Below are 25,395 nucleotides of genomic sequence, written 5' to 3'. Positions count from 1 at the left end.
TAAGTTATTTACGAAAATGTGAAATAAACAATGATTTTGATAGGTAAAAATAAAAAAAATAAATATTTTTCAGTAAAAATATTTAATTCTATCATTTCTTTATGAACGTAAGTGAGAATTTGAATTTATTGGAACATTTAAGATGGGGATGCGTGACCAAGGTCATAGAGGCTGAGCCGGAACTCAAACTTCCGCGAATCTCCGTCTGGCGCACGGGTTTCCGAATTTTGCACTGCTTAATCTTCGCACGTTGATATGATTTATGGCTGTCTTATCCCTGGAGAGTACTTGGAAACTTCATTATAGTGTTTATTATGACAGTGGCTACCTCTGGATTTACTTCAAATTTTTGAGCAAATACGGGAAATATTTAAAAAAAAATTATTAACGCCACGAACATCCAGATTTTAGTGATTTCATGACATGACTTGCAGCCAAAACACGGCGATTTTTTCCGATATAATCATCTCGAAATTCCTCCTGAATACATTTAAGACAAGCATTGGAATGATATTTCACAATATAGGTAAGCAGTTTTGTAACAGGTCTTCCGATTTTGAAAGGAATTCACTGTGTTTGTGCCTTGGTGCATTATAAAATTTGCGACAGTAAAATTTAAAAAATTTAAAAATGTGAAGGGCGCCATCATAGCTAATAAATCGCCGAGGTCACTCAATGGACGTCGTACTAAATTACCTCCGATGACCTTTGCGGTTTCATACTCCCCAAGTATCAGGTATCAATTTTCTCAAGTTACAGCCCAATCGGAGCAGACCTGATCTTTGACCTTGGATACTCCCCAAGTGTCAGGGATCCCCCCCCCCCCACCCCCGAGTTAAGGCTAATAGGAGCTACTTAAAATTTGACCTGACATTTGACCTCAGATGACCTTTGCAGTTTCCCCAAGTGTTGGGGTCATTTTACCTGAGTTACAGGTCGATCGGAGCAACTATAAATTTAACCTGACCTTTGACCTCGGATGATCTATGCAGTTCCCCAAAGTTACAGCCCAATCTGAGCAACTTTAAATTTGATTTGACTTGGACAACCTAACAAATGCAAACTTGCTCTGGCTTGGACCAAGTCGCACCTACCCACCAAGTTTGAGGGAAGTTTTTCAGGAATTTCCAAAAATAGGGTCCGTATTCTTTTGCACAGTAAATAGAAAAATTAGGGTTGGTTGGTTGAAGGCAAGCCTCCAAGCTAGCTAATCTGATTATGTGCCCAAGAATAAGAGAGTAGCTAGGACATACATGTGTTTGTTCTTCTGGATTTTACCTGATTTCAGGATTTTTTATGGCCAAAATTTACACAATTGTTCTGATTCATTTTCAGCCCATTTTGGGGTATTTTAGCCCAATTTCACACTGTTTTTCAAGTTTTTCTACTACTTTCAGGATATTTCACGAGCTTTCAATCACACCCTGGACATGGCATATACCACAGTAGTAATATTATGGCAAACATAGCATGTTAGTCAATTTAGAAAAAAGTAAGGATGAATTAGATATTTCTCAGTTATTTAAATCATTGAATTTGAAAGACATGACCTCTAAATGAGTACTCATATCCCATATGCATGTTCATAGAACAATCAAGTTACTTTATTATATAATGTAGAGTAAAATACAGACAATGATCTTATTTAGACCTTACATACAAGAAGTGGATATGCCTACTTGCTAAATGCAGCGTGGAGAAGTTGGCTCGAGAAATTTGAAATTCGCTATTTTGATTAATTTTGACCTAAAAACAACTCATTTTGTACAGTCAGTCTTCTAAAGTTTTTGACACTACTTGATTTTTGGACATCCAAAATATTCAAAATTTTGTATCTTTGTTATTTGCCCAAATTTTGACCTAAAAACAACTCCTATGTATAAGTCTTCTACAATCTTTTGGCACCATTTTTGGGCATTCAAAAAATTTGGCCAAAAATTTCAAAATTTTGTATCTTCTTTATTTGGCCAAATTTCGACCTCAAATTTTTTTGAATGTCCAACAATGGTGTCAAAATACTCTACTTCACCGATACATAAAATTGGTTATTGGGTCGAAATTCTTCCAAATAACAAAGTTCAAAAATTTTGAAATTTTTGGCTAAAATTATTGAATGTCCAAAAATTTTTAAAAATACTCGAGAACACTTGACGGATACATAAAAGTGGGATATAGGTCGAAATTCACCCAAATAACGAAGTTCAAAAATATTGAAATTTCTGACTAAAATTTTTCAATGCCCAAAAATGTGTAAAAAATATACTCGAGAACACTTGACCGATATATTAAAGTGGGATATATAGGTCGAAATTCACCCAAAATAACAAAGTTCAAATTTTTGACATTTTTGGCCAAAATTTTTGAATATCCAAAAATAGTGTCAAAATACTCCAGAACACTTGATCGATACATGAAAGTGGTTATTAGGTCGGAATTCGCCCAAATAAGGAAGTTCAAAAATGTTGAAATTTTTGGCTAAAATTTTTGAATGTCCAAAAATGGTGTCAAAAATACTCTAGAACACTTGATCGATACATGAAAGTTGTTATTAGGTTGGAATTCGCCCAAATAACAAAGTTCAAGAATTTTGACATTTTTGGCTAAAATTTTGTATCTTCGTTATTTGGCCAAATTTTGCCCTAAAAACAACTCTTATGTATAGTTTAAGTCTACTACAATCTTTTGACACCATTTTTAGGCATTCAAAAAATGTGGCCAAAAATTTCAAAATTTTGTTTCTTCGTTATTTGGCCAAATTTCGACCTCAAAATTTTTGAATGTCCAACACTTGATCGATACATAAAAGTGGGATATAGGTCGAAATTCACCCAAATGACAAGTTCAAAAATTTTGAAATTTTGAATGTCCAAAAATGTGTAAAAATATACTCAAGAACACTTGACCGATACATAAAAGTGGGATATAGGTCAAAATTCACCCAAAATAACTGAATTTCAAATTTGTGACATTTTTGGCTAAAATTTTTGAATATCAAAAAATAGTGTCAAAATACTCCAGAAAACTTGATCGATACATGAAAGTGGTTATTAGGTCGGAATTCGCCCAAATAAGGAAGTTCAAAAATGTTGAAATTTTTGGCTAAAATTTTTGAATGTCCAAAAATGGTGTCAAAATACTCTAGAACACTTGATCGATACATGAAAGTTGTTATTAGGTTGGAATTCGCCCAAATAACAAAGTTCAAGAATTTTGAAATTTTTGGCTAAAATTTTGTATCTTCGTTATTTGGCCAAATTTTGCCCGATATATTAAAGTGGGATATATAGGTCGAAATTCACCCAAAATAACAAAGTTCAAATTTTTGACATTTTTGGCCAAAATTTTTGAATATCCAAAAATAGTGTCAAAATACTCCAGAACACTTGATCGATACATGAAAGTGGTTATTAGGTCGGAATTCGCCCAAATAAGGAAGTTCAAAAATGTTGAAATTTTTGGCTAAAATTTTTGAATGTCCAAAATGGTGTCAAAAATACTCTAGAACACTTGATCGATACATGAAAGTTGTTATTAGGTTGGAATTCGCCCAAATAACAAAGTTCAAGAATTTTGAAATTTGAAATTTTTGGCTAAAATTTTGTATCTTCGTTATTTGGCCAAATTTTGCCCTAAAAACAACTCTTATGTATAGTTTAAGTCTACTACAATCTTTTGACACCATTTTTAGGTATTCAAAAAATGTGGCCAAAAATTTCAAAATTTTGTTTCTTCGTTATTTGGCCAAATTTCGACCTCAAAATTTTGAATGTCCAACACTTGATCGATACATAAAAGTGGGATATAGGTCGAAATTCACACAAATGACAAGTTCAAAAATTTTGAAATTTTGAATGTCCAAAAATGTGTAAAAATATACTCAAGAACACTTGACCGATACATAAAAGTGGGATATGGGTCAAAATTCACCCAAAATAACTGAATTTCAAATTTGTGACATTTTTGGCTAAAATTTTTGAATATCAAAAAATAGTGTCAAAATACTCCAGAAAACTTGATCGATACATGAAAGTGGTTATTAGGTCGGAAGTCGCCCAAATAACGAAGTTCAAAAATTTTGATATTTTTGGGCCAAAATTTCAGCCCAAAGTAAACAGTATTTTAAAGGTGGGTAACCTGATTGAAAATCTCATCCTCCACTTTTAACCTCATCAAAATGCTGATTTTGGTATCAGATGAAAGCTCATATTTTTTTTCATAAACATATTGAAATTTGGTGTATTTCCGAAGAAATCATCAAAAAACTGCCAAATTAATCTCAACTATGGTATACCATATAGTTGCGACTAATAATTAGGCAGTTTTTTGATGATATCTTCGGAAATACACTGAGTTGGAACTTCTAATTTCAATATGTTTATGAGAAAAATAGGGCCTTTCACTTGAAATCAATATATTACATGATGATAATCATTAATAAAAACAATGTAGACTACCAATATCACACTGTATAAATGTCGGTAATTCCATTAGGAATTAGTCACATTTACAAAAAACATTTACATTTTCTTTTTGCATGAGTGCTTGAAAGGGATGACATTTTATGTTATACACAAGTTTTAAAGAATTTGATTTTCCAAATATATCAGGTCACCTTCCTTTAATAATCATTTTCTACTTTAACAAAAGGAAATTCTGATGGTTGTCCCTTAATCTACTTTGAACTTTCATCCAAACTTTAACCTTGGGTTTCACTACTCCTTGTAAACAGACTCAATGCAGCACTCATAACTCATCTAGACCCGATGTGAAACAGACTCAACGCAGCACTCATAACTCATCTAGACTAGACATATTTTAACTCTCCATGTAAAAGCAGCTTTATACATTTTCAAACATCCGTTTTCAATTTGGTAGCTTAACCCTAACCCGCTAGGGGCTTTTTGATGACGGGAAGGGAAAGAAGGAAGGAATAAAGAGAGAAAACAAAGGAAGATTTTGTTTGCTCTGGGTGGGATTAAAACCAGAGACCCCCTCACATGCCAATCACTCGCTCAGCAACACTTTGCCATGGGTCTTGGGCTTCGCTGGTCAGCGAAACCATGCCTATATCACTTAGGGCGATATTGCATCATCACACTACATGGGATGCACGCACAAACAGCGCATATATCAAGTAATATTTTGTAGTACTCAGACGTGTTAGAGTTAAGCAAAGGGCGGAAGGGGGGGCTGCAAAAATTTTGCGCGTAAATGTGGAAATGCAGACAAAACAATTAAACATGGTCCTCATCTTCCTCATTAGCTATTTATTGTTTTATTACAAACTATAAAGATGGCTTAATTATGAAGAAATCCATACAAGGTGTATCAAAATGATTGGGATCCATAAGATTGTTAGTCTAATCAAATACCTGCTTCTTCCACATTCAGCATTAGATCCTCTTGAAATTACTACAATTTATTGTTTAATGACAAATCTACAAACAAGGTACATGTAAACTGGCCTCAAAAAGAAACTTATAATTTTACACAAAGTCATATCTTAATATCCTCTCCATAAAAATGAATAAAAATTGCACACAGGATAACTTCAATACTCTACTCTAAACACATGTCAGTAACCAAGCAGTTGTCCAACTGACACAACAGTAAAATGCACTGACACGGAACAGCTTCCGGGACCACATTCACAGGTGAATAATTGGAACCCTACAACGGAAATCTGTTGGGATGTGAATTTTGGTCCAGAAAGGTGTTCCATGTCAGTGCATTTTGCTGTTGTGTCAGTTGGACAACTGCTTGGTTACTGACATGTGTTTAGAGTAGAGTATTGAAGTAATCCTGTGTGCAATTTTTTGTTCATTTTTATGGAGAGGATTTTAAGATATGACCTTGTGAAAAATTATAAGTTTCTATTTGAGGTCAGTTTAGATGTAATGATGCATTTTGATGAAGCAGACTTGGCCATGTTCACTGGATATTGATATGGGTACCAATCATTTTGAAACACCCTGTACCATATTTTTGCTGGACCATGAAATGGTATCAGCCTACATTAGTGTATCTTACTTACTGACTGACTAACATTTTGGTCTAAAATGGATATATCTCTAAATGCCACAAAGGTATGACCCCCTCCCCAAGTGGTGTCAAATTAAAGAGAAAAAAGTAAAGAATATAATAAAAAATATTTTCACACCTGGGGTGGCACTCAACATAAGACCCAGGTCAATATTCATATGGGTCCTTTTCCTATCTCAAAAGCCTAGAATATATGAACCCCCAAGTGGTGTAAAATGAAAGAGAACATAGTAAAGAATATAATAAAATTATTATCCCACCTGGGGTAACACTCCTCATAGGACCTGGGTCAATAATCATATTTTGGGCCCGGGGGGATCACTCCCATTGTGGCCTGTACACCATCTGCGATAATAAAACGTGTAAAAAGGGTAGTTTTTCATGGGTAAGCATGATACGCGCGTAACGTGTTTAGGGTGTCAAAAACATGAAATATTGGAAAAAAGGGTAGCAAAATTGCAATTGCTAATACGCAGAAATGGAATTTAGGGTATGAAATTTCATGCAAGGAATAAAATCCCTGTTTAGGGTACGTGTGAAAACACCTGTTTAGGGTATCGTTTTAGCCAAGCGTTAAATCCTTTTTTAGGGTGCTTTCCAAAGTTGATTTTCACGGATGGTGTACAGGCCACAGGCCACAATGGCAGGATTTTGGGTCCTTCTCATATCTCGAAATGCCAAGGTGGTATGAGCTCCCGAGTGGTGTCAAATGAAAGAGAAAGAAGTAAAGAATGTATGTCAAATAAAAGAGAAAAAAGTAAAGAATATGAAAATAATTTCTGTGGGGAGACACTCATAATTAGACTGGGGTCAATATTCCTATTTTGGGTCCTTTTCATATCTAGATAATATTAGATATCCAAAGAATGTATGACCCCCGGGTGACAGTGGTATACTGCAAAGGCCTGTGGTTCAGCTGTGGTGCCATAACCGCTCTGGTTTTATATATTAATAATTAATAAATCTGGCATTTTAGACTGCATTATATTCAGATTTTAATTTTTCACAATACCCTCAAACAGTTGGTGCACACTGCACAGTCATTGACCTCTGAATAGGTCATCTTCCAAAGTTAAACTGTATTAAGGGGTTTCGATCTTTTGTTGGTAATTATAGAGGGCCAGGGGATTCACTCTATCATTAAAAAATTTTTTGAAGAAGTCAAAGTGCCCTAGGAATAAAAACTGTAGTGCAATTCACGCCAGACACAATTTCTTTTATACGACAAAAAATAATTTTTGTAATCGATCAAAAAACAAACGTTTTATCAATTTTAAATTTAGCCTGAATCCGTAAATATGGTACCTCTCGCCCTTTTTTAGGTCAAGGCTATTTTTACCATTATGCAGCGAACCATTGTTGAAGCTATTTCACATACATGTACAAAACATTCTAGAGAAAGAATGAGGCCATATACTGTTGAAATATCTTTTGTTGATTTGAATGATAATGTCATGAAGTCGTAAATTTTAAGGTCAAATTCCTAAAACCAAAACAAAACATTGCGACGCAGATAATTCCCGACTTACGCAATTATTATTTGTTTGAAACCTTTCCCAAACGTTCGTGCTATTTATGCATAAAACGGCTAATCTATCTTTACAAACCGCATCTTTTTTAGTAAACAAAAGGCTAAAGATGGCATTATGAGATTTATCATTTATCATTACACTCATCCGCTCAACTGCCACCATGGTCGAAGCGGTAAAGCGCTAGACGCCGTAATCAAAGGAAGTTTAGAATCGCTGGTTCTAGTCCCAACGAAGCCTGTGGAAACTTTTTTTTCTTCAAAATTCATGATCGCATTCCAAAATGAGTCACTTGTCGGTAAATCATGTATCGTATCCTTAATGCAGTGTGTATAATTTTCTGTGCGTGAAGTTTCTCAGTTTTTGTCAGACCATGATGTCACCTGATATGTTTCTGGTAGTTTACTCGGGAGTTTACTGAATGTCATCCATTGCCCGTTTCACCAATCATTTTCTTCCTTAGTCTGAGGCACTGCAATAAAATACAGAAAAATGCAGTAAATGAAATCATATTGTTCACATAATACATTCACATGATTTTACCAGTCAGTGGACCTTGAATGAAATCAGATCAAAATAGTCCTCATCATCCAAGAAGTATTTTGAGCCCTGCTTGAACTGGCTATCATTGAGTACATCTTGAAAAACACGGGTGCTCAATGCAATATGTTCCCAAGTTGCACAAAATAGCTTGTATGAGTATAATACTATGTTCATGATGCAAAGTCAAAAACATTCAACAAAACATGATACAATTCTCAGCGCATTGTGCAGAGCCACCATCTCGGCACTGGCAACCAGATATGAGATCTCGTGTGCTATACAGGGTGTCCCAGAAAAAAATTATCGGGCTAAGAAATTTGGACGTAAGTCGAGAAATAGACATCAGAACTCAACAATCTAAAAAATAGCGTGTAGCCCATCTTATTCCGCATCTTATACGCTAATTTTACTGGAATCGGTTGACTGATTGCGAAGAAATTACATAATGTATGCCTCAATTCACTTCATTCCAAGTTTGAAAGAGAGATCATTCAACACAATGCGCACTAGTGGTTAACACTGTCAGTGGCCTTCATATTTTGTTCGGTGAAATCCTTTTCGTTCTTTTTAAACAATCTGTTTCTTTCAAAACATCTAATTAGGTTTTGTTCAAATTTGAAAACCTGCATGATATTGAAAAGCTTTGCATGTAAGATGATGCTCGATTGCTCTGTACTTGTAAATGTCTTTTTTCGTTAATGTTGATATTAAATGTTGCATAAAGAATTATTGTAAAAAGAATTCCAGCTGGCTTTAAAAAATTTCTCACACACATTAATGTTTTTGGAATATTTCCAAGAAATATCAAAAATCACACGTAAAACTGTAAGCACTTTATCATTGTCATTCTTGGCACAAATATTCTTTGGAAAGTTAAAATATAACATATTTGCACAACCTAAAAAATTCAAGTTGGAAAGCTTCCAATTGCAGAAATCAAAGTTTTTTTCGACACACTGTTATTTATCTTCAGTGAAAGCATGAAAAACATAACACTGTCAATTTATAAAATAGATAATGTGGACTAAATATAATGAGATACACAAACTTTAGGAAGCGGTGAGCGAGTATGAAAAAGCGCCTGCTGATCAAACTTGGACTGCATTGATGCGCGCATTATGTAATCGTTAATTTCTTCAACCATACACATGTAGCCAGGACATGTAGTAGGCCTGGCCTACATGTAGTTTACATGTTGAATTCCCAAGTGTCACCTATATTTGGTACCTGTGGCTGTACGCATGGGCGGCTTTACATGGGAAGGAGGAAAGGGAAAGAAAACAGGAAGAAATTGCGAAGCAATTCCAGATCCAATATTTTCAACATGAAACTGTGGAAATGGTGTAGAAGATATTGAAATTCCAACCAAATTATAATGGTATTTCCATCCAACCATTATTTGATTTTGAAATTTCAAATCCAATTATTTTCATCCAAATATATGGCATGAAAATCACCAACTAAAAGTGCTGAGCATTTCCCAGGGAGGTGACGCATATCTAAGGCTGTTAAGACCCCCTTTTTCAGCATTGCTCAATGCTTATGGTTTAGGCATGAATTCTACATTTATGTACATTCCACCAGACCCTAGTAAATCCCTGTCATGGTCAGATAACAATGAAAGAAGATGAGAGAAAATAAAAGAAACTTGAGCTTGTTTTGCCTCACAAAACATTTTTAACATAGGTTTCGGAAACATGGGGAAGGGGGCTTGTGGGGGCTCAGCCCCCTCAATAACTTTGGTCTGGGGGCTCAGGCCCTCCTATAATTTCAGATAAAGTAAAAAAATATGACCAGATAGCGGGAAAATGGGTGTTTTTGACCTATTTTTTGCAAAATTTCCTGACACCGAGGGCACCCCCAGTATAGGTCACCAATTTTTTTTGTCAGCCCCCCTCCCCCCATGTTGAAAATCTTCCTAAGCCTAGATGTTTAATGTATCTGATTTCAACAAGGTGTCATTTAAAAATTGAAGTTTAACCTATAGTGTTTAAATCTCCTTTTTCATTTCTGAAGCCAAGTGGTTGCTTTTATATGTGATGGGTCACATATACCCTTGTGTAGAATATGTGGTTGGAATTCCGCAATTTCAAGATGAAAGTGGTTAACATTTCTGGGATGTTTGCACCTTTAACAAAGCCTTTGGATTTCCGGGTTTTTGCAGTGGTTGTTCGTGACTAGAAATTATGACTTTTGTGGAGGGATAAACTTGGGAGGTGTGCACTTATTTGCTGGAATAGCCCAATGCTCTCAAAATATTTGCTTTCTTTATTTTCCCCATTTTTTAAATTATGGTATTTCACCGTAAATTACCAACCCTTAAATTTACTTACAGATTCAGCACACTCAGTTATCTGGTATTGCACAGTTTAGTCCTGAGGCCATCACATGAGTGAAATGAGTGAAATCGAGGTGTTTGTTTTTTGTCCTCATTAACTTCTCAGATGCCATAAAACAAACAAGGCTGTTTTCACCTGTAGTCTTGACTTTTCTACAAAAACAATACAGTAAAATATCATAAATGAAACTAAACCTAAATGTAAAGGATAAACTGTAAAGCAAGGTACATATTCTCCATGCATATGTAACAAGTAATATGCTCTGTTTTAAACTGAGCCTGCTAACAACATCAAAGACAAGATTAATCTGGCCAACATTTCTTGTAAATCTTGAATCTTCTAATAGTAATATCTAACTTAAAATACACTATAATTTACTGCTTGAAATATGAAATGAAATGATTAAACAATACAGAGAATACATACAGAGAAATCATCAATACATGAAAGTTCCCATAATGCAGCTATTGCCCAATTTTGGTTGCAACATAAGATTTGAATTGTTTCTAAATCCAAAATTCAGATTAGAATGTGTGGAATAAGATTTGTGTATATCCTTGACACCTTCAAGTGAATATCCAATTAAAATTGAACTTCTCTATACAATTTAAGGTTTATCCCTTCAGTCATACCACTTTTCTTAGCATATATCAATAAATGATGTACTATTCATTTACAAACATGTCAAATTGGTTCACTGTGATGTGACACATTTTGGGTGCATCTCATATAAGATACGCTGCATCACATTCCAATTTGTGTGTTGCGTAAATTATGATATCACTTTTTCTGCATGACACTTTATTTTCTGCACAACAATTAAAGGGGGTAAAAACAATTGCATGTTCTAATTGGGTAAACAAAATCCACTGGTTTTTCCCATTTTTGTAAATTTCCTGATTGGCTAGAAACCCTGTTTTTATATCAAACATCTCTTTGGTTACATTTACAGGCATTTTATGGTGTCATTCACCAGAAAATACCATGGCGCTTACAAGAAATATACACAAAAAGTCAAAAAACAAGAGAACAGTTCAAGAAAACAGAGATGTGGTCGTGGCAGATTTATGTTCACATGTTGCGAATTTCATGCCGTAGCAGCTGCAATGTCAAATCTGCTTTTGCCAGTGATTCTGTGGCTATGTCTTTGAATAGCGAGCCGGTTACTGTCAGAAAACGAGCTCAAGGTATGAGCAGGAACATAAACGGTATAGTCCAAAATTTAGTTTGGACTTGGGTGTGGCAAGGACCTATCTACATACAGAGGGATTTTAAACAGTACTAATGAGTACTTATTGGCAAACTGGAAGCTAGTGCAAGGTTGTCAGGAGGCCTCCAACACTGTCACATATGGGTAAAGTAAAAAATAATGGCACCGTTAGGTTGCTGATGTCTGCTGTGCAAATGAAAAAGACCAGCAAAGAAATTCATCTTTTAAAATGTGTTTTATGATTGGCCCTTTAACCACAGCAATTTGTAGTGTCATATAGCTGTCATGTAAAAAATAATATGCCCAATTTTCTTTCCCATATGGTCAGGAGTGTTACATGTTAGCGTGACAAGAAAAGAGGTACTTGTATTTTAATCATGCATGTAAAAAATCTACAAGTTAAAAAGTTTTGCATCGGTTTTCATGGCATTTTGTGAAGTGTCAGCTATTATTAAGTACCAAATTCTTTCATATTAGTCACTTAGTAGTCTACTTATGAACATGTGAAGACCACATGTTGCGAAAAATAAAATATGTTCCAAAAATCACTCGTCACCAGATTGTGTAGCATAATAAGGTAATGATGACAGTAATTATCTATTTACCTAGCTGGGGGGTTTACACCCCCCAGCTAGGTACTGTAATGCTCTCCGATTCTTCTTTCTTTCTTTCTTTCTTTCTTTCTTCTGGCAACAAAAATTTCAAAATGCCTCTCCTCCTACATGTTACACCCTACAATCACGTAACTTGTACATATGTATCGGCTATATCCAGTGCCCATAGGGTGCAAACAGAATTGGGATCAAAGGTCATTAAAGGGGCATTTTCGGTATAACCAAATACCTTCAAAATGCTTCTTCTGCCACATATTACATAGCACAATGACGTCACTTACACATGTGCATCGGCTTTACCCAGTGCCCATACCTTGCACTCAGAATTGGGGTCAAAGGTCATTAAGGGGTAAAATCTTACAATTGCCTTATCTCAACATCTGTAAGGGGTGTGGGGCTCAAAATCAGTGACAACAAATCTCATGATCAGGGGAACATTTTACAGGGGTCAGGTCAAAGGTCATGCAGAGGTCAAATTTTCGAAATGCATTTTCTGGACATCTGTAAGGGATACGGGCTCAAACTCTTGTGACAAGAAACTTACTGACCAGGGGAACACTTTGGAACGCTGTGCAGGGGTCAGGTCAAAGGTTATCTGGGTCAAATCTTATAATTTAATTTTCTGGGCATCTGTAAGGAGTATGGGACTCAAACTCGGTGACGCCAAACCTCATGACCAGGGGAACATTTTTGTAACATTTTGCAGGGGTCAGATACCTCCACAACACCAACATGCCCCAGCTAGGTTTGTGGTCTATGACCACCATTTGCCACTAGTTCAGTCTGTTTTTTAGTAAAAACAACATTTGGGCCAAACTTGGAAAAAATAAAACTTGCATGATATCAAAACCGTTTTCTTTTTAGAGTGGGTTGAAAAGAGAAATTCTGTCTCGTCAGGAGGGTTACATCAGAATTCAACTTGATTTTTTTCATACACCAAGGTGGCAATATTCATGTTTTAATTTTTATTTTATTAGTGCATTGTGATAGGAACTCAAAAACAAGAAAAATATTCACCATTGCTTGAACATGTTTGCTACAGCTATCTAAATAGTCAATGTCAGGAGTGTTACACAGAATTAATTAATTGGCAATAATTCAAATTTCTGAAGAAATTACCAGTCTGTTGGTGTTCTTTTTATAGCACTGAAAATTTATTCCTGAAGCCAAACTGCTGCAATTATGATGTAAAGACCTTCATATTCAAGAAATATGTACATAAAAACATGGTTTTCATAGCTCGACCAAAATGTTACACTCCTGACAATTAATTGTAAGTAATATAGGCTCAACAATAATGTAATTCAATTTTTTGCCCCTTTTTGAGATAGCCATAGATAGTGTTACCAAAAAATTACAAAAACTACTTTAGAAAATGTGATTTGCAAAATATATATTTGAGGCTTATGGTAGGCCTACTGTAGCAAAGTGTCAGGAGTGTTACAACAACATGCAAGCTGGGCTCAAAAAATAAAATTGAACGTAAATCACCTAAATTCTGTGCCTTTTTTGAGAGGGCCATAGATGTTGTCAACAAAAAAATACAAACACTGTTTTAGAAAATGTAGTTTATAAAATATTTCAGGCCATACAGGTATTGTACAGTGTCAGGAGTGTTACACAATAGCACTAGTTTGATGGATCCTTACATCAATTCAGCATTATACAAACTTAAACAGAAAATAATTTAAGATGTTTCTTGTGACAAATGTGACCATCCACCACAACTGAGCCCGGATGTCTCCAGTGCCACTATCAATTGAGATATGCTCCATTGACCTTAAACAATAAACAATAGGAAACAAAGGATTTATTGACTGTTTTATTGATTTTTCACTACTTAAATGTCAAGTACTATAGACATGATATACATCATATTAAAGCTAATTTCAAGCAGAATATTTTGGTTGAATGTCTCAAAAATGATCATTGGCGACTTCAGGGCTCAGTTGTGCTGGATGGTTACAAATAAAAACTTTTATTCCAGATTTCCACAAATTTTTAGATGTTTTAATGAATTTTTTTTTCCGAAACTTTGTTTCCATGAGAAAAATTCTACATGACTATCTTAGTTTAGTGTCTAAGTAAAATTAGCCTTGATTCAAGGCTTCTGCCTTTTTCCTCTTCTTTCTTCCTTTTAAAAAAATTACTTTACTTTTGCTCGAAATTGAACATGAAACCTTTAAATACCCAATTGACTATAAAAGACCTATATTGCTTATAGATCAATGTTTTTTCTGAAGTATTTCCAAATCATTCTTGGATGTCATTCTATCCATGCACTGAGCATGTTGGTTTTGGCCACAGAGGGGCCTGAGGGTTCATGTGTTTGACCATGGTCTGCCTTCCCTGATCTAACCTGGAAATCCCTGCTGGCTGCTTACAATAGCATCAAGCACACTGTATACAAGAGACAGGGTATTCTCACACTAAAGGACATTCCCTCCAATGGCAGAGGCATGGCTGGATGATGTTCTGTGCAGTGTGCATGTTGTGTGGCCATGGTTTTAAATAGGTTTATATACCAATGGATATAAATGAACAATTGATAGAAAAATGAATCAGTCTATAGAAAGCCTGAGGACTTGGAGCAAGTCTAAGTAAAATTAAAACTCAAAGAATTACATATGTGCATAATTTTGTCAAAATATAACAAGGAATGGCATAGATCTTTTGTGTTGTTTCTAAAAATGTTGGACTACTTTTGCCAATAAACCAGTTGAAAAAATACATTTAGTAACATTACTGAAGTAATTTTTTTATTTTTTCTTGACTTTAGATAGGTTGTGCTTACAATAAGACAACAATTACATCTCTGAACACTGTTTGTATTTTTGACCCTTTTGTCACACTTTGGTGCCATTATTTCTGATTATACCCATATGGCACTAGTTACTAGTTGGTGATATAATATTCACTTATTAATAATATGTCACTTGTTGGTGGTAATATGTCACTTCTATCTGGTACCAATCCGAGAAAATGAATCACAGAGAATGGCAAAATAGTATGTACTCTTTCAAGGCATATAGCAACTTTTCTAGGCGTTGTTGACATGGTACCTTCAGGAAAGAAAGTTCCAACTATGAAGACCTAACTTTTGAGTGTTGGTGTTGGTGTTTAGTAGTGTATATTTGTACTGTAATGAATGTATAATGCTCTTACCTCCCATTTTCTCCAATCTTCTCTTTAAAATGTTTGGCTCTTGCACCCAAATGGCTTGCAGAAAAGCTGGGACATCACCTTCAATTTCTTCACTAACATATTTGTCCTTGGCTTTAGTTCACTGTCAAAATCAAGCATAAATAATATATAAATAATATTCTTTATGAACAAATGCTGTGTTCAAATTGTTTTGTTTTTACCAGACGACGGTGGCCGACAGTAATTTAATACGGCAACAGCCAATAGCGTAAACAAAATGACAATATGATGGCAACACTGCCTGCACGTTGGACGTGCCGTGGTGCGTTTTTAGCTCTATTGGCCCGTTACAGAAAAAAATGCACGAAATATATTTCCCAGTGCAATGTATAGATTTTCAAATGAAAATAAATAATTTGGATTCAAAATTAATGTGAAGAAAAAAAAAATATTATAGCCGGTAGTGGAAATCGATCTCGGGACCTTCTGCGTGGCAGGCGGAGACGTTAACCGCTACACCACGCATACATTGATACATGTGGGGAATTTTTTTGTATATCATAACATATATATCGTGCGTTATTCATACAAAAAATTCAAAAAACAGTACTTAAAATGAGGTTCACTGTTGAACCTCAACGGATTAAGACTGATAAAATAGTGCTTGATAACATGCATACACTTATGGAATTATTTGAGACATTTTCGTGTTTACGTGTAAAACCAATGACGACGTCAAAATTCAGTCAATCTTTGCCGGCCCCTGTTTTTTACCTTTAGGTGCACTTTTGTACCTCATTTTATAAGTTGCCCACCCCCACACAGTAGGCCTAACAATGACTAAATTTTTCTCAAAAATTATGGCGCATTGGTGACAAGTAAGATATGTATAGTATTGGGGCAAGGACTACAACTACTGCACTGGAAATTTTATTTCAGCACAGACAACAGTTGTAGAGTTACAGTCAAAAATGAGGGAAAACCAATATTTGATCAATAAATCAATAACTATGGTACTTGCCTTGAGTTGCTGAATTTTCAGTGCAGTAGTTAACTTATAGTACTTGCCCCTATAATATAATAATAATAATAATAATAAACAAAGATTTAATATAGCGCCCTATGCAGAAAAGCCTCAAGGCGCTTTACAAAGAAAACAATGCAAAACCTTAAAAAACTACCAAAAATTACTTAAACTTACACATGATACAACAGGATAATATACACAAAATACAACAATATTACTATAACATGATAATATAGAAAGCAATTAAATATAGGCATATTGTTTTTAAAATCAATACAAGTAGCAAGTAATATAAAATGTACAAAGTAAAATACAAAATAAGATATCGTTGAAAACACATTTGGTGATGTATACATATCTTACTTGTCACCTATGCACTATAATTTTTGAGAAAAATGCAAAAATAGGCGCAAAATTGGCCAGGGGTGTAGTAGGCCTACCCCCTTAATGCATTTGAAAATTTACAATGATTAAAAAGGGCATTTTGTGACTCACTTTTCTCAAAAAAAGTTGAGATTTTTATACCACTTGAAGTCTTGAACCGTCTGGCTACATAATGTTTATGTACCAAAATTTCTTGCAGATTATTTAATTTAGCAAACATATCGTCAATTAACAGTGGCCTATATGGAGCAGTACTTGTAATACACATATTCATGCATAACTCACAAGCGCAAAATCTGAATCAACTGACATTTTGGGAATGAGCCTTTTTCGTGGTTATCTGCTGAAAAATGTCATAAAAATAGAATGCTAGGATCACGAAATACTCCTGTAAGTGACTGAAGTAGTTTATAGTTCCATGCTCTATCTCTGTCCACACAGTAACTATCGTGTCATCATGGATAGCAGATTTCTCGATCAAATGACACACAGACAGTAAGCTTACTTCAACCCAACAAATATAGCCAGCTGCTCAGTCTGATATTGAATATTGTGATCTCTATGCAATATGGTTCTACATGCATAGGCCTACCCATTTACATGGCACTGCGTGCATAGCACTCACTGACTCAGACATGTATGGCCGTACATGCATGGCCGGTCTCGTTTTATTTACTTGCATACGAGACCAGATATAAAAGAATGTGTACCAAGTGCCCAAAATTCTGAAAACTTCAGAAAGATTTGAAACTCATACCGGTACTGCCTTGCCCTTGCTGCAGGACGGTCAATCACAATGCAGAGCTATGCCTACTACTATGGGGGAAACATATTAAGAATTTGGGTGCAAAGTAATGTACAATTTCATGAAATATTCATCGCTGATGATGAAACCGAATTCATTTCAAGAATATTTTAGATCAAATAATTACCTTCGATTCGAAACTTTAGTTGCTCTTGCAATATTAACACCTTTTTGCAGCATTATTATTCCATCACGGTTAATGTTTACGTGTGGGTTCGCGAGCATCCATCTTTAAATATTGCCTCTTTACCAGTCGTTTCTCTAAATCCATGAAATTTTCCTGTCGGGTTGTTAGCGGTTACCGCACCATAGCTGAACCATGTTATTGTATTATACCAGGGAAGAACAGATTATACCACTGTCCCCCGGGGGTCAGACCTTCTTGGGATTCTGAAATATAGACCCAAAATAGGCATTTTGAACAGAGTTTTATGAGGAGTGTCACCGTGTGGAAATTTATAAAGTAATTTTAATACCGGGAGGGGGGTAGGCCTACCGGTACATTCTTTATTTTTATTTCTCTTTTATTTGACACCACTCGAGATACAAAAAAGGACCCAAAATATGAATATTGACCCAGGTCTTATGAGGAGTGTTACCCCCAGTGGGGTAAGTACAAAGTAAATAGACCTATAGGCGGATATACCATTCTACGCTACCTACGGTACCTTCTCACAGTTGAGCCAGAAATATCTGAACGCACAATGTTCCAATCTGTATCTGTAGCAATACTGCTCAACGCTTCAGGTGAAGCCAGACGAACAGGAAATGGTTGTGCACATGCGGAATGCTATTTATTGTAGGGCCTAGTTGCTTTAGGTGGTTGGTTGCTTGATTCTTGAATTCTTTTGAGTCTTGTATCGTGGTGATGTGGTAGGGTAGTTTGTTCCAGTCTTGTACACTCTCAGAACATTGGTTAAAAATTTTAACCAACTTGGTTAAAATTTTAACCAACTTGGTTAAAATTTTAACCAACCATGTATTTACAGGTGAACAGCCCAACAGTTGGTTATATTGTTAACCAACCTGGGTTGGTTAACAATATAACCACAGGTTGGTTAAAAACATTGACCAACTACTGGTTAACATTACGGTAACCAACCAGTTGGGCAAAGCATGTTGGGCAAAATGGGCAAAATATAACCAATAGTTGGTTAAACACTATGAATGGGAAGTTCATTTCATTGTTCATATTTTAATCAATTGGAGACATTTGAAGGTAGAAATTATATTATAAGCATTTTATCGGGTATAACACTTAGTTTAAGTGTGTGAGGCCGAGACTGTGAGCAAGACTTACGATGTTTTGTCGACGACAGCTACCACCACAACCGGTAAGCTTAAGCTTAAGCTTACCGGTTGTGGTGGTAGTTTTCGTCGATAAAGCATCGTAAGTCTTGCTCACAGTCTCGGCCTTGGTGGATGAAATGATATACTTTATAATATAATTTCCTACCTTCAAATGTCTCCAACAGATCTTGAAGACACTGATCCACAGCTTTGCAGCAAGCCACTCATATCGGCCATCTTGTTTTCTGAAATGCATTTTTGCCCAACACAATGACCAATCACAGTTCGCAAAGGAACACCATGTGACCATGGTTGGGCAAAACCATAATTTGCCCAACTTTATTGGCGGGAAAAGGATGTTTTTACCAAGGTTGGTTAACTTTTAACCAACATTGTGTAAATACTATATTGACAGGTTTGACCAACCATGTATTAAACTGTATTTTGCCCAACTTCAAGAATCTTAACCATTGTTGGGCATTTTTTAACCAACTGTTTTCTGCCCATTCATTTTTTATCCAATGTTCTGAGAGTGTACTGTCCTTGGCCAGAACGAGTACTTGTAGCAGTCCTTATTTGCTGTTATAATTTGATATGAGTTCTGATGAGAGTGCCTAGAAGGACGTTGGACCGGCAGAAGGAGGTCGTCGACCGGTAGGGGCAGGAGACCCTCTCTAGCCTTGTGGAGGATGGTTAACCTATTGGCTGTTCTACGATCTTTAAGAGAACACCAATCCAGCTCCTTCAGCATGTTAGTGACATAGTTCTTTTGTGGTCATTCATAACAAAGCGCGCTGCGCGACGCTGCACCATCTCAATTTTGTTACTTAGGTCCTTTTGGTGGGGGTCCCACACTGAACTGGCATATTCAATGTGGGGACGTACACGTGACATGTAGGCATTTTGTTTGGTGCAAGAGTATAAGTTCCTTCTAATAAATCCTAATTGTCTGTTTGCAGATGATGTGTTGCGGTTGATGTGATTTGACCATGATAGATTGTTGGAAATCTCAACTCCTAGGTAGGGATGGCATTTTGTCTCTTCTAAAATGCTGTCTCCCAGTTTGTAATCAAACATTTTAGTGGAACGTGCATTGGTGATCCTCATGACGAAACATTTTTGGATGTTGAAATGTAGTTGCCAATCATTCTGCCATTTGACAAGTGTGTTTAGGTCATCCTGGAGTTGAACATGGTCATGATTGTGAACTATTTGCCTATAGATAACACAATCATCGGCAAAGAGCCGGACTTCAGACTGTATGTTTTGTGGCAAGTCATTGATGTATATGAGGAATAGCAAAGGTCCTAGCACCGTGCCCTGGGGAACGCCAGATAACACATCTGTCCAAGCCGAGTGTTCACCCCGATAACGACCCTCTGTTTACGGTGCTTAAGGAAGTTTGCTATCCATGTGTGGATGTTATTGCGAATGCCATAGTGTTGTAATTTAAGGTGAAGGCGATTGTGTGGTACCGTATCAAATGCCTTGCTAAAATCCATAATTACAAGATCAGTTTGTTGTCTGTTATTTAGTGAAAGGGCCAGGTCATGGGTTGTTAATAAAAGTTGTGATTCGCATGAGTGGTTGCGTCTGAAGCCATGTTGTTTTGTGGTGAGAACAGAATGTTTTAAATCAAAATGATGCATGATGTGCATGTGAATGGATGACATGTTCTATAAGACCTTGCAACATATGGCTGTGAGAGAGACGGGCCTATAGTTCGAGGCAGCTGTTCGGTCTCCTTTCTTGAAAATCGGGCTAATATTGGCACTAAGCCAATCAGATGGTAATTCGCCAGACTCTAGGGATCTTTCAAAAATCATACATAATGCCGGGGCTATCTCCTCAGCTGCAACCTTGAGTATATAGGCAGGAATATCATCAGGCCCTGGGGCTTTGTGAATTTTGATGTTCTGTAAGAGTTTAATGATGTCCTCTTGTGAAATTTGAATGTCTGGTATTGTGGGATAATTGCTAGGTCCTAATGTTGGTAATGTGTCATCTTCATTGGTAAAAACAGATTTGAATTGGTCATTGAGACTGTCAGCCTTAACATGGTTGTCAGATTCCAGAACACCTGAGTTTGATCTCAGGGTAGATATGCCAACAGAGTCGCTCTTCAAATTCTTCATGAAGGACCAGAACTTTTTGCTGGAATCTAGACAAACAGAGTTGATAAACTCTCTGTGAGCCTTCCTCGTAGCTTTCCGAGTGGCCTTGCGCAAATCATGGAAGCGATCAAGAGATTCCTGGTCCCCGACTTTCTGTTTATGGTTAAACGCACGCTGTTTCTTTTTCAGCTGTCTCTTAATATTCCTCCCTATCCAAGGGGTCAGATTGCGCTTGCTGACCATGCGAGTCGGAATGTGGGAATCCATGGAATTCTTGACCGCTTTCTCAAAATCAGCCGATAGGTCACTCACAGAGCACGATGATGGATCACTAGAAGTCAGAGTATCACTAAACTGCTTGAGATCATTTCTGATGGCACTGACGTCAGCTTTCTGATATAGAAAGACCTTTCTAGGCATGGTTTTAATCACCTTGGGCCTAGAGCTGACGACTATGATCATGGGGATACCGTCATGATCACTCAACCCTGCGGGGATAAGTGACAACCTTTCAACCAGGGTTGGATTGTTGGTGAAAAATAAGTCAAGGATGTTTTTGCCTCGAGTAGGTTTAGTGACCATTTGCTCAAGGCCAAAGTCTGCAGCAATCTCAAGCATGTGTTTGGAAAGTCCAACATACTGGGAATTAGGGGTGACACTCTGAGAATCCCAGTCGACTCCGGGAAGATTAAAATCGCCAGCAAGCCAGATATGGCTACGATTAGGTCTTTTGATCTTGCTGAGCGAATCCCTAAGTTGGTCCAAGTACTCAGTGGTGTTACCAAATTGGTGCGATCAATAAAAAGCACCAACAATGATCTGTTTCATCCCTTGGACTGAGATAGAAATCCAGACTACTTCACAGTTTGAATCAAGATCAATTCTGTGAGTGGCGATGAGGTCGTTCTTAACTGCAATCAGAACTCCCCCTCTAACAGCAGAACCAAAGTCACGGTCTTTTCTGACTATTTGGTACTGCGGTGGGAACAATTCACTACTACTAATGGAGCAATCCACATGGGTTTCTGTCCCTATGATGATATCAGGGTTATTGGTGTCTATGCAACAAGCCAATTCAGAAATCTTGCCCTGTATACCTTGAAAGTTGATGACTAACACTTTCAGGTTACTACGTTTGGCTGGCCTGTTATTATTGCCAGGAGTAGTACGATTAATATGAACACCACTGGTCGCTCGAGGATGCCGCCAGAGGAGGGCTTTTTGGACCAGAGCTATTACAACTAGCGTGGCTAGTGTTAGTTTCTAAATCAGAATCAGTAGACAAAATTGAATATGAGTTGGACACGGTGACATTATAGATGTACTAAAGAATGAGTCAGTAAAGTTTGGCAGTCCACACTTAATACAAATCCAGGAGACGCTGCAATTGGCAAGTGCTTCATAAGCTGACAGGTCCATGTTCAACCAATATCTGTGGTTGTGATAAACAAGACTACAGGAGCATCGGCCAAATAAAAAAATAGTTTCATGCCCCTCTCCCCGCCTCATCACTTTCTGGGATCAGTCGATATTGTTTCTTCAATTTTCAGTTTTAATACTAAAAATAGTAAAATGTTAAGGGGGTACTACACCCCTGCCCAATTTTGTGTTTATTTTTGCATTTTTCTCACAAATTATAAAGCATTGGTGACAATAAGATATTTATATTATAGGGACAAGGACTACAACTACTGCACTGGAAATTTTATTTCAGCACAGACAACAGTTGTGCATGGAGTTACAGTCAAAAATGAGGGAAACCCAATATTTGATCAATAAATCAATAACTACTTGCCTTGAGTTGTTGAATTTTCAGTGCAGTAGTTGTAGCCCTTGCCCTATAATATACATATCTTACTTGTCACCAATGCGCTATAAATTTTGAGAAAATGCAAAAATAGGCACAAAATTGGCCAGGGGTGTAGTACCCCCTTAATGCTAATAAACCAATTTATTAATCAGCATGAATCCCGCAAGTGCTGTTTTTTGTGGAACTCTAAAACTCCTCATAATCTTAAATACAAAAGGGTCTCATTATTTTCCTATATAGTAGGTGCTGAAAACTGCTCGCAATGTCAATTTTACGTGAAAAAAACTGTATTGTCAATTTAGCACACACACACTCATCACCCCCGCACACACCCCAGCAAACACAAAACGTTTTCGACATCATTCGCAAAAGGTTATAACAAGTTGTCAGAAAACGTTTAAATGTCGGGTTATATAAAGGGTATATTAAGGATATAAAACGTTTTCATAACATTAAAAATCATTTTTTGATAATCTACTGCTCATGAAACAAAAAATGTTTGAGAGAAAACGTTTAAATGTCGGGTTATATAAAGGCTATAAAACGTTTTAATAACATTCCAAAAACATTTTTGAAAACTTGATACAAAACATTTTAAACAGAATGTTATTTTGGGGTTGAACAAATATTTTGCGAAAAATGTTTGCCCGAAATATTTGCAATAACGTTTTAAAAACGTTTTCATGACCTTTATATAACCCGACATTTAAATGTTATTAAAACGTTTTGAAAAAAAAACATTTTAAGAACATTTCTGTGTTTGCTGAGTGCAAATATTTTAACATAATGTTATTTAAGCGTTGACAAAATATTTGGCAAAAAATGTTTGCAAAATGTTTACAATAACATTTTTGAAAACATCTTAAAAATATTGTTGTAGTGTGTTTTCATACAAAACGTTTTAAAACGTTTTCATGAACTTTATATAACCCGACATTTTAATGTTATTAAAACTTTTTTATGTAAACCAAAAGCCAAAATATAACTTATTATAAAAATTCCCTTTAAAAGGGAAGGCCAGCCTCAATAGTGCAGAAGAGGTCTTGTAAATAGTTTGGGTCACCGTGATCACGCTTACATCCATGTTACATGACAGTTCACCAAACCATCAATGGTGAGAACATGCACACTGAAACAGCAAAAAACATTAACTCCTATAACTCCTGTCAACTCTTTAATTCATTACTCCAAATTGTTCTGTATTTTTGTCTTCACTGCTTTTTACCCATGCTTATTATTAAAATCAAGAAATACACTGCAGTTGTTAGTTAATTCGCTATGTTAACTCAACTTACATGCACATTTTATTTTAAAATAATTTTATATTATTTCGCAATGTATAGTTTACTATAAAGTAGATAGTGGCAAGCACATGATAAAGGACTGATCATTCACTACAATCTTCACTTTTAAACTGTATTTTTTGAATGTGTTGATCATGTTGATTGTTAGTCCGAAACTCCTGCAAAGCTATGGACATGGTAGACTGCGCTGCATTCCTTTTTATTTTTGATAAACAATTCATACGTTTCCATGCATGAAACCATTTAAAATCTATGACGAAACACATCACATCTCCAGTGACTGCCCTGCCCAGAGAAAAAAGTTTTCTCATGGATATCTGAGCTGTTGAATCAGAACAGGAATGATGAGTTTTCCAGTTCAGAGAGATTAATTTAGGGAATGATAAATTAAACTGGTCTACTACAGTAGACTATGGACATGGCATCTTACCTACTCCATTCTGTAATAGTCTGCATTGTGTGTATTAAAAGTCTAAAATAATATTGTAGAATGTAAATTTAAAAAAAAAAAAAAAAAGATAGAAATTGGCCTCACTTTAGTTATGTGTCATTTTACAGTATTTATAATTTATAAAGTAAGACAACAATTTATTTATTTTCTATAAGTGCATGTCAAAATATGGGATATATTGTTCAATATTATAGCTAGCCCCTAAAAACTTTATTTTCAATCGGATTTTTCCCGTTGAAAAGACAAAACTGATGTTAAAGATAGAAATAATATCATAAATAACATTTTGAGTCAATTTTATCCATAAAACGATACAGGATAGGATAGATAATTACTTTGACTTCAATGTGGTCCATATAATGAAGATTTTGATTCTACAACATTATTAGATCTGTTATCAACATATCAATTATGCACTCACAGGCAACCAAACATCATGCTATGCTCAGTAGTCCACTGATATGACCTCGTGATCATTCCCCCGCTTTGACCATGTCATTTTTTTGATATGCTGATTGCTGAACAAGTTTATGTTTATATATGTGTAGGCCTAACCTATGATAACTTTTTAAGTCATAATTAATTCAAACATAACTTTGGCAATACTCAATCGTTTTCGTTCGTTGAAACGGCAAAACATACTTTCTTTTCCTTGCAAATCGAATTAGCAGACATCAAAAACATTTCCACCACGAGAAGTAAAAAAAATAATTCATACCAATAGAAGAAGGCTATAATCTTAGCTAATCTTTAGTCTACACAAACCCCATCTCAGAATCAGGTACCAGC

The 25,395-nt window shown here is 35.9% G+C and overlaps 1 long non-coding RNA gene across 2 annotated transcripts; it reads right to left on the bottom strand.

Moving 5' to 3' along the window:
* Positions 1-7,982: 7,982 nt before the first annotated feature.
* Positions 7,983-17,862, bottom strand: LOC140170668 (uncharacterized). 2 transcript variants are annotated; one of them, XR_011861564.1, is made up of 3 exons: positions 17,765-17,862; positions 15,443-15,563; positions 7,983-8,043 (listed from the first exon to the last, which is right to left on the bottom strand). It is a non-coding gene; the product is annotated as an uncharacterized lncRNA (long non-coding RNA). The 2 variants fall into 2 exon arrangements; XR_011861563.1 differs by lacking the exon at positions 7,983-8,043 and adding an exon at positions 10,571-10,605.
* Between the last annotated feature and the right edge of the window lie 7,533 nt (positions 17,863-25,395).

The sequence above is a fragment of the Amphiura filiformis genome, chromosome 15, assembly GCF_039555335.1.
Source record: "Amphiura filiformis chromosome 15, Afil_fr2py, whole genome shotgun sequence".
NCBI classification, from domain to species: domain Eukaryota; kingdom Metazoa; phylum Echinodermata; class Ophiuroidea; order Amphilepidida; family Amphiuridae; genus Amphiura; species Amphiura filiformis.
The sequence above is the reverse complement of the archived record's forward strand: the minus strand, read 5'-3'. Positions and strand labels throughout refer to the sequence as shown.